Source organism: Mus caroli, chromosome 2 (genome assembly GCF_900094665.2).
Source record: "Mus caroli chromosome 2, CAROLI_EIJ_v1.1, whole genome shotgun sequence".
NCBI lineage: Eukaryota > Metazoa > Chordata > Mammalia > Rodentia > Muridae > Mus > Mus caroli.
Window position 1 is genome coordinate 61591050 of NC_034571.1, and position 6924 is coordinate 61597973.

The window sequence follows — 6924 nt, forward strand, 5'->3', positions numbered from 1 at the left end:
AAGAAGAATTTTGTAAGTCACATTAATAAATGAAACAAGCACAATGTTATTATCTGTTCTTTGAATATTTCAGAAGGGTTTCCGTGTAGCAATGGATTGTCATTTTGCCCTCTGTTCTTTTGGATAAAGTGGCACTATTAAAAATTTAGACACATATTTTTACCTACACTAGTTCAAACCAGGTAAAACTTTAGCCCTAAGAAGGGGATGTGAATCTAAGTCTCACCCCAATTGAATAGCTATTTATAATTAATACCTATAGGGACTGGGAAACATCAGTTCTCTCCAATGCAACTGCACTCCAGAGCAGGTCATATAGACAGGGGTACTTATCTATAACACATGGACTCCATTTTTGGTGCACTTTTTTTTTTGTCTTATTCACTTTCTTTTACTTAGTATGTGCGTCCCTTATAAGTTTTATTTTCTAATTTTATTGGTTGGTTTGTTTGATAGGAGGGAAAGTACACAAAGTAGGGTTGATAAGGAGGTGGAGAGAATCTGGGAGAAGTTGGAGGATAAAAATTTGATTAAAATACTTTTTATTAAAAATTAAATTGATCTTAAATGAAGAATTTGGAGATGTTGACACTGAGTTATTAGGTTTTTCCTGCTTTTTTTTAGTTGCTGTTTGTGATGTTTTACATCTTCTTGGACATTTCAGCATGACAATAGAATGTTTTGTATATTTTAAAGCAAAATAGGTTAATGTCACTAGATGATAGATAAGAGAGAACATTGTATGATGATTGATGGTTAAAGGTAGGAGTATAGATACAAATCTGTCCTTTTACCTACAAGCTGAGATGCCAAAGTAAAAAAAAAAATCAACTTATAAGAATCCATTTTGCCTTTTCAAATTAAGAAATATAATAATCATATTACCATGAAAAATATTCTCCATCTTCATAAGGTTAATTCAAATGAATCAATATTTATATGAGGATAGTGGATGTAAAAGGAAACTGAAAATAAGATTATATATTAGTATCGTGTATGTTTGAACTTGTCTAGGAGAGACAGTATGTGTACATGTTATCTTATTTTGTGAATAAATTAACTGGAAAATAAAATAATTATAAAGTATTCTAATAATAAATTATGTACCCCCAAACCAAAAGAACTCATAAATTTATTCACTGACAAATCACCACTTTTTTGAGTATATTTAATTCTTCTTTCCTGGAATTACTGGAAATTTTGCATTGGCCCTCACTCAGAAACAGTGAAGGAGAAGCATGTCATAAGGATGGTCTTTCATTATTGATCTGGCCCTTTGGGCATCTTCCTGACTCTGAGCCAGTGAGAAAGGCAGCAGCTTCACAGTCTTTGTTCATCACATTCAGATCCACAGTACTAATGGTGGGGTGTCTTTCTTTCATCAAGCAGCCTTCTAAGAGGTGGCCCTTGTCTTCAGCCCCAAGTTAATATCTGAGCCATGAATCATGGGAGACATGACCTTTGCTCACTTTTCTGTGTGTCACTGAGCTATTTTTCTACTGTTTAAAGCTATCCCAATGGATTATTTCTCTCTAGGTTGTTACCTAACTTAGGGTTAGAACAACATGCAAACCATAATGAATGGGTCCTCCACATCTCCTGGGGAGGCTTATAAGACTATGCGTGCCATACTTATGTGATTTCCTCCCCATAAGTTTCCTGCTTACTTCCTTAAACCATGGAAAAATACTCAATAAAGTTCTTGCTAACCGAATCCAAGAACACATCAAAACAATCATCCATCCTGACCAAGTAGGTTTCATCCCAGGGATGCAGGGATGGTTCAATATACGGAAATCCATCAACGTAATCCAGTATATAAACAAACTCAAAGACAAAAACCACATGGTCATCTCGTTAGATGCAGAAAAAGCATTTGACAAGATCCAACACCCATTCATGATAAAAGTCTTGGAAAGATCAGGAATTCAAGGCCCATACCTAAACATGATAAAAGCAATCTACAGCAAACCAGTAGCCAACATCAAAGTAAATGGTGAGAAGCTTGAAGCAATCCCTCTAAAATCAGGGACTAGACAAGGCTGTCCACTTTCTCCATACCTATTCAACATAGTACTTGAAGTCCTAGCCAGAGCAATTCGACGACAAAAGGAGATCAAAGGGATACAAATTGGAAAAGATGAAGTCAAAATATCACTTTTTGCAGATGATATGATAGTATATATAAGTGACCCTAAAAATTCCACCAGAGAACTCCTAAACCTGATAAACAGCTTCGGTGAAGTAGCTGGATATAAAATTAACTCAAACAAATCAATGGCCTTTCTCTACACAAAGAATAAACAGGCTGAGAAAGAAATTAGGGAAACAACACCCTTCTCAATAGTCACAAATAATATAAAATATCTTGGCGTGACTCTAAATAAGGAAGTGAAAGATCTGTATAATAAGAACTTCAAGTCTCTGAAGAAAGAAATTCTAGAAGATCTCAGAAGATGGAAAGATCTTCCATGCTCATGGATTGGCAGGATCAACATTTTAAAAATGGCTATCTTGCCAAAAGCAATCTACAGATTCAATGCAATCCCCATCAAAATTCCAACTCAATTCTTCAACGAATTAGAAAGTGCAATCTGCAAATTCATCTGGAATAACAAAAAACCTAGGATAGCAAAAACTCTTCTCAAGGATAAAAGAACCTCCGGTGGAATCACCATGCCAGACCTAAAGCTTTACTACAGAGCAATTGTGATAAAAACTGCATGGTACTGGTATAGTGACAGACAAATAGACCAATGGAATAGAATTGAAGACCCAGAAATGAACCCACACAACCACGGTCACTTGATCTTCGACAAGGGAGCTAAAAACATCCAGTGGAAGAAAGACAGCATTTTCAACAAATGGTGCTGGCACAACTGGTTGTTATCATGTAGAAGAATGCGAATCGATCCATTCCTATCTCCTTGTACTAAGGTCAAGTCTAAGGGGATCAAGGAACTTCACATAAAACCAGAGACACTGAAACTTATAGAGGAGAAAGTGGGGAAAAGCCTTGAAGATATGGGCACAGGGAAAAAATTCTTGAATAGAACAGCAATGGCTTGTGCTGTAAGATCGAGAATTGACAAGTGGGACCTCATGAAACTGCAAAGCTTCTGCAAGGCAAAAGACACCATCAATAAGACAAAAAAACCACCAACAGATTGGGAAAGGATCTTTACCTATCCTAAATCAGATAAGGGTCTAATATCCAATATATATAAGGAACTCAAGAAGGTGGACTCCAGAAAGTCAAATAACCCCATTAAAAAATGGGGCTCAGAATTGAACAAAGAATTCTCACCTGAAGAATACCAAATGGCAGAGAAGCACCTGAAAAAATGTTCAACATCCTTAATCATCAGGGAAATGCAAATCAAAACAACCCTGAGATTCCACCTCATACCAGTCAGAATGGCTAAGATCAAAAATTCAGGTGACAGCAGATGCTGGCGNGGATGTGGAGAAAGAGGAACACTNCTCCATTGTTGGTGGGATTGCAAGCTTGTACAACCACTCTGGAAATCAGTCTGGCGGTTCCTCAGAAAATTGGACATAGTACTACCGGAGGATCCAGCAATACCTCTTCTGGGCATATATCCAGAAGATGTCCCAACCAGTAAGAAGGACACATGCTCCACTATGTTCATAACAGCCCTATTTATAATAGCCAGAAGCTGGAAAGAACCCAGATGTCCCTCAACAGAGGAATGGATACAGAAAATATTGCTGCTATATATGCCCTAATTCACTTTAGACTGACAGTTTTCAGTGGTTAGAATTTTATCAGATCTTTCATCACAGGATTTTGAAAAATCAAATACCAATAATTCTGCCTATCTGCTTGAAACTTCAGTCTGCCTACATAAACCTGTCACATATGTTTGAGAGTCCTTGACTACCACCTCTTTCCCTACAAGTATGGCACTGAGCTTTACCCAATATCATCACCTTTGTACTTAGCTATATATATTTTTTGTAGTAGAGTTAATTCCTTAGGAAGAAGGCAATTAATATTCAATCATAGCTGTAAGTAAATTCTTGACATATGCCACCAATATTTCAGACAAATCTGAAGCATAGCAAAAAAAATTAAAAATAAAACAACTTGCTAATTCCTAGAAAGCCAACAGAATATTGAACAGATTGTTTAAAGTTTTCAAATCTTTTTTCTCACATTAGATTTCAAATGGGGTGAGGAGAAATTGTAACCTTTTCTGAAAAGGATATTTTTAAACACTAAATGTCTCAGAAAGGTCACATAAACAAATTTAAAAAAAAACTACCAAAAGAAGCAACAGGAAATTAGTTAACAGAGATATCGTAAAAATAGATATGAAACACATTAGTTGTAAGATGACTCAATTCCAAGAAGCCAAAGACTGCATCTTATGTTAAACTGTGTAGCCTACACCCTCTACCTTTCTCTACTTCTATTTCTTAATTTATTTTCTCTAATATTTGTTTTAAGTTTTAACATCAAGAACATGAGAAAAAAAACAACAAAATGCTAATATTCCTAGTTCCAGGACACTATATATTGAAAGCAGAAATATTGACGATGCTCTGCCTCCAAAGCTAAGTTTCTGGAACTACTAATAGCTCCAGATTTTTGCCTGTTTCGGGTTTGCGTATCAGTCAGATTAAATCTGTGGATGAGCCCTCACACTTCCTTGCTACTGTAAGGAAGAAACAGTAAGGAGAAGGAGAAGGAGAAGGAGAAGAAGAAAAAGGAGGAAGAAGAAGGAGGAGGAGGAGGAAGAAGAAGGAGGAGGAGGAGGAGAAGAAACAACACAGGAAGCAGAAAGTGCATGTTGGGGGTTGTAGCATACCCCTTTAATCCCAGCACTAGGGAGGCAAAGAAAGTAGATCTCTGTGATTTTGAGGCTGCCCGATCTACATAGCCAATTCTGGGCCTATGCCTCAAAAGAACAAAAGAAAGAGAGGAGAGAGGGAGACAGAGAAAGATACAGAGGGAAGGAGAAGGAGGGAGGAGAAAGGAGAGGGATAGAACAAAATTATTTAGATAATGTGAACAAATTAAAGCACATTAAAAAGAAAAACATAAACAATATTCAAACTCAAACTAAAGTATGGGCCTTTAGCTCTCTAGAATACAAAATTAGCCACTAATAGCATTGTCAATCATAAAAAACCCACAATGTATTGTTCTGCAGAATATAATAATGAATTATATTGAAATATACAGGATATGACACTGAAAGGAAAAAGAAATCAAATTAAAAGTAACCAGATGTCATAATATAGATGAGTGGAAGAAAGCATCTTTACTAGAAAGGAATGCAAGTCTGAGATACAAGAATTTGTAACAACAGTGTTAGATAAGTTGAACAAAATCAGTAAATAATATAAGAAAACTGATATTATATATGGATCCGTTGTTAGAAGAATAGTTTATCATTTACAGAACTTGAATTTTACAGAAAATATATAAGATTCCTTTAAATTGCTTTTATTAAAATTTAACGTTTCTCATCCTCATAATATAAAATGTGACTGATAAGACCATAAATTATTTAAGCACTAAAACTGAAAATGGGACGTCTGGAGTCCCTGTCTGTATTACTAGTTAACAATCTTTGAATGTACTTTATCACCTTTGATTTGATTTTATTATTGACAGTTGTGCACAAGGTATGCAAGAATTCTACCACTGAGCTCCATCTCAACTCTTCTTTTCGGTTTTGTTTTGATAAGGAATCATTTATTTTCCAGGCTAGCCTTGAACTATCTTTAAAAAGAATTCTCACTAAATAGCCAAAGCCAAATTTGAATTCACTCTGTACCCTACACAAGTCTTTAACTTTTGTTACCTTCCAACTTTAGATTTCTAGTGTTGAATTTGGTTCATTTTTAAGTGAAAATAATTTTTCTTTAGTACACGCACACACACACACACACACTTATATTTCTTAAGTAAATATTATCAAATGTTTATCTTCTAAGTTTTGGATGATTAAATAAGCAATGTTTGGGCAATAATATATGAGACAACATAATAAATAATCAGGGGCATGATCAGGTATAGGGGAGACGGTAAAGAAACCCAGAGGGCCAGGACAAAGAATGGAAATATGCAGAAGAGTGGGGTTGGGGCTGAAATCTCTAGAAAGTCACAGAACCTGGGATATGAAAGATGCCCAGGACTCACCTAATCCTGTCTGGACATCATGGCCTAGGGAAGGCGGACACTGGGAGGGTGGGGTGTGAGAGCACCCTCTCAGAGGCAAACAGGAGGAGAGACAGGTTGAAAAATTCTGAGAGGGGGGACTGGGAAGGGGGGACATTTGGAATGTAAATAAAATAATTTAATAAAGCAAACAGTAAGAATAAAAAGTAAAAGTAAAGTCAGTATTGTACCCCTGGAGGAAGGAATGCACACATGAAAATAGAATAAAAATTAATATCTACCTGAGTGTTGGTAGATTTGTTACTTCCCCCAAGAAACCTGAAGAGATACTGCTCTGGAAAATGGAGGCACATCCTTAGGCCCAAAAAGTGCATCTCAGAGAATGTTCACAAGCTTTGGTTGTGCTGCCATTATAAATTGTATATAAGATCCTATAAACACAGTTATTTGTCCACTATGCAATATACCAGGTTATGCTCTGTACAGAAGAAAACAGCATGAAGATGGTTTAAGCTAGTAAGATGCACTTAGTTAGAAAGACCTTCCAAGTCTCCAACTTGTGAAAACACAAAGAACAGAAATCATGTCCAACATAAACTAAGATAGGTAGATGTCATTATTTTTTTAATTAGGTATTTTCTTCATTTACATTTCCAATGCTATCCCAAAAGTCCCCCATACCCTTCCTCCCCAACTTCCCTATCCACCCACTCCCACTTCTTGGCCCTGGTATTCCCCTGTACTGGGGCATATAAAGTTTGCAAGACCAA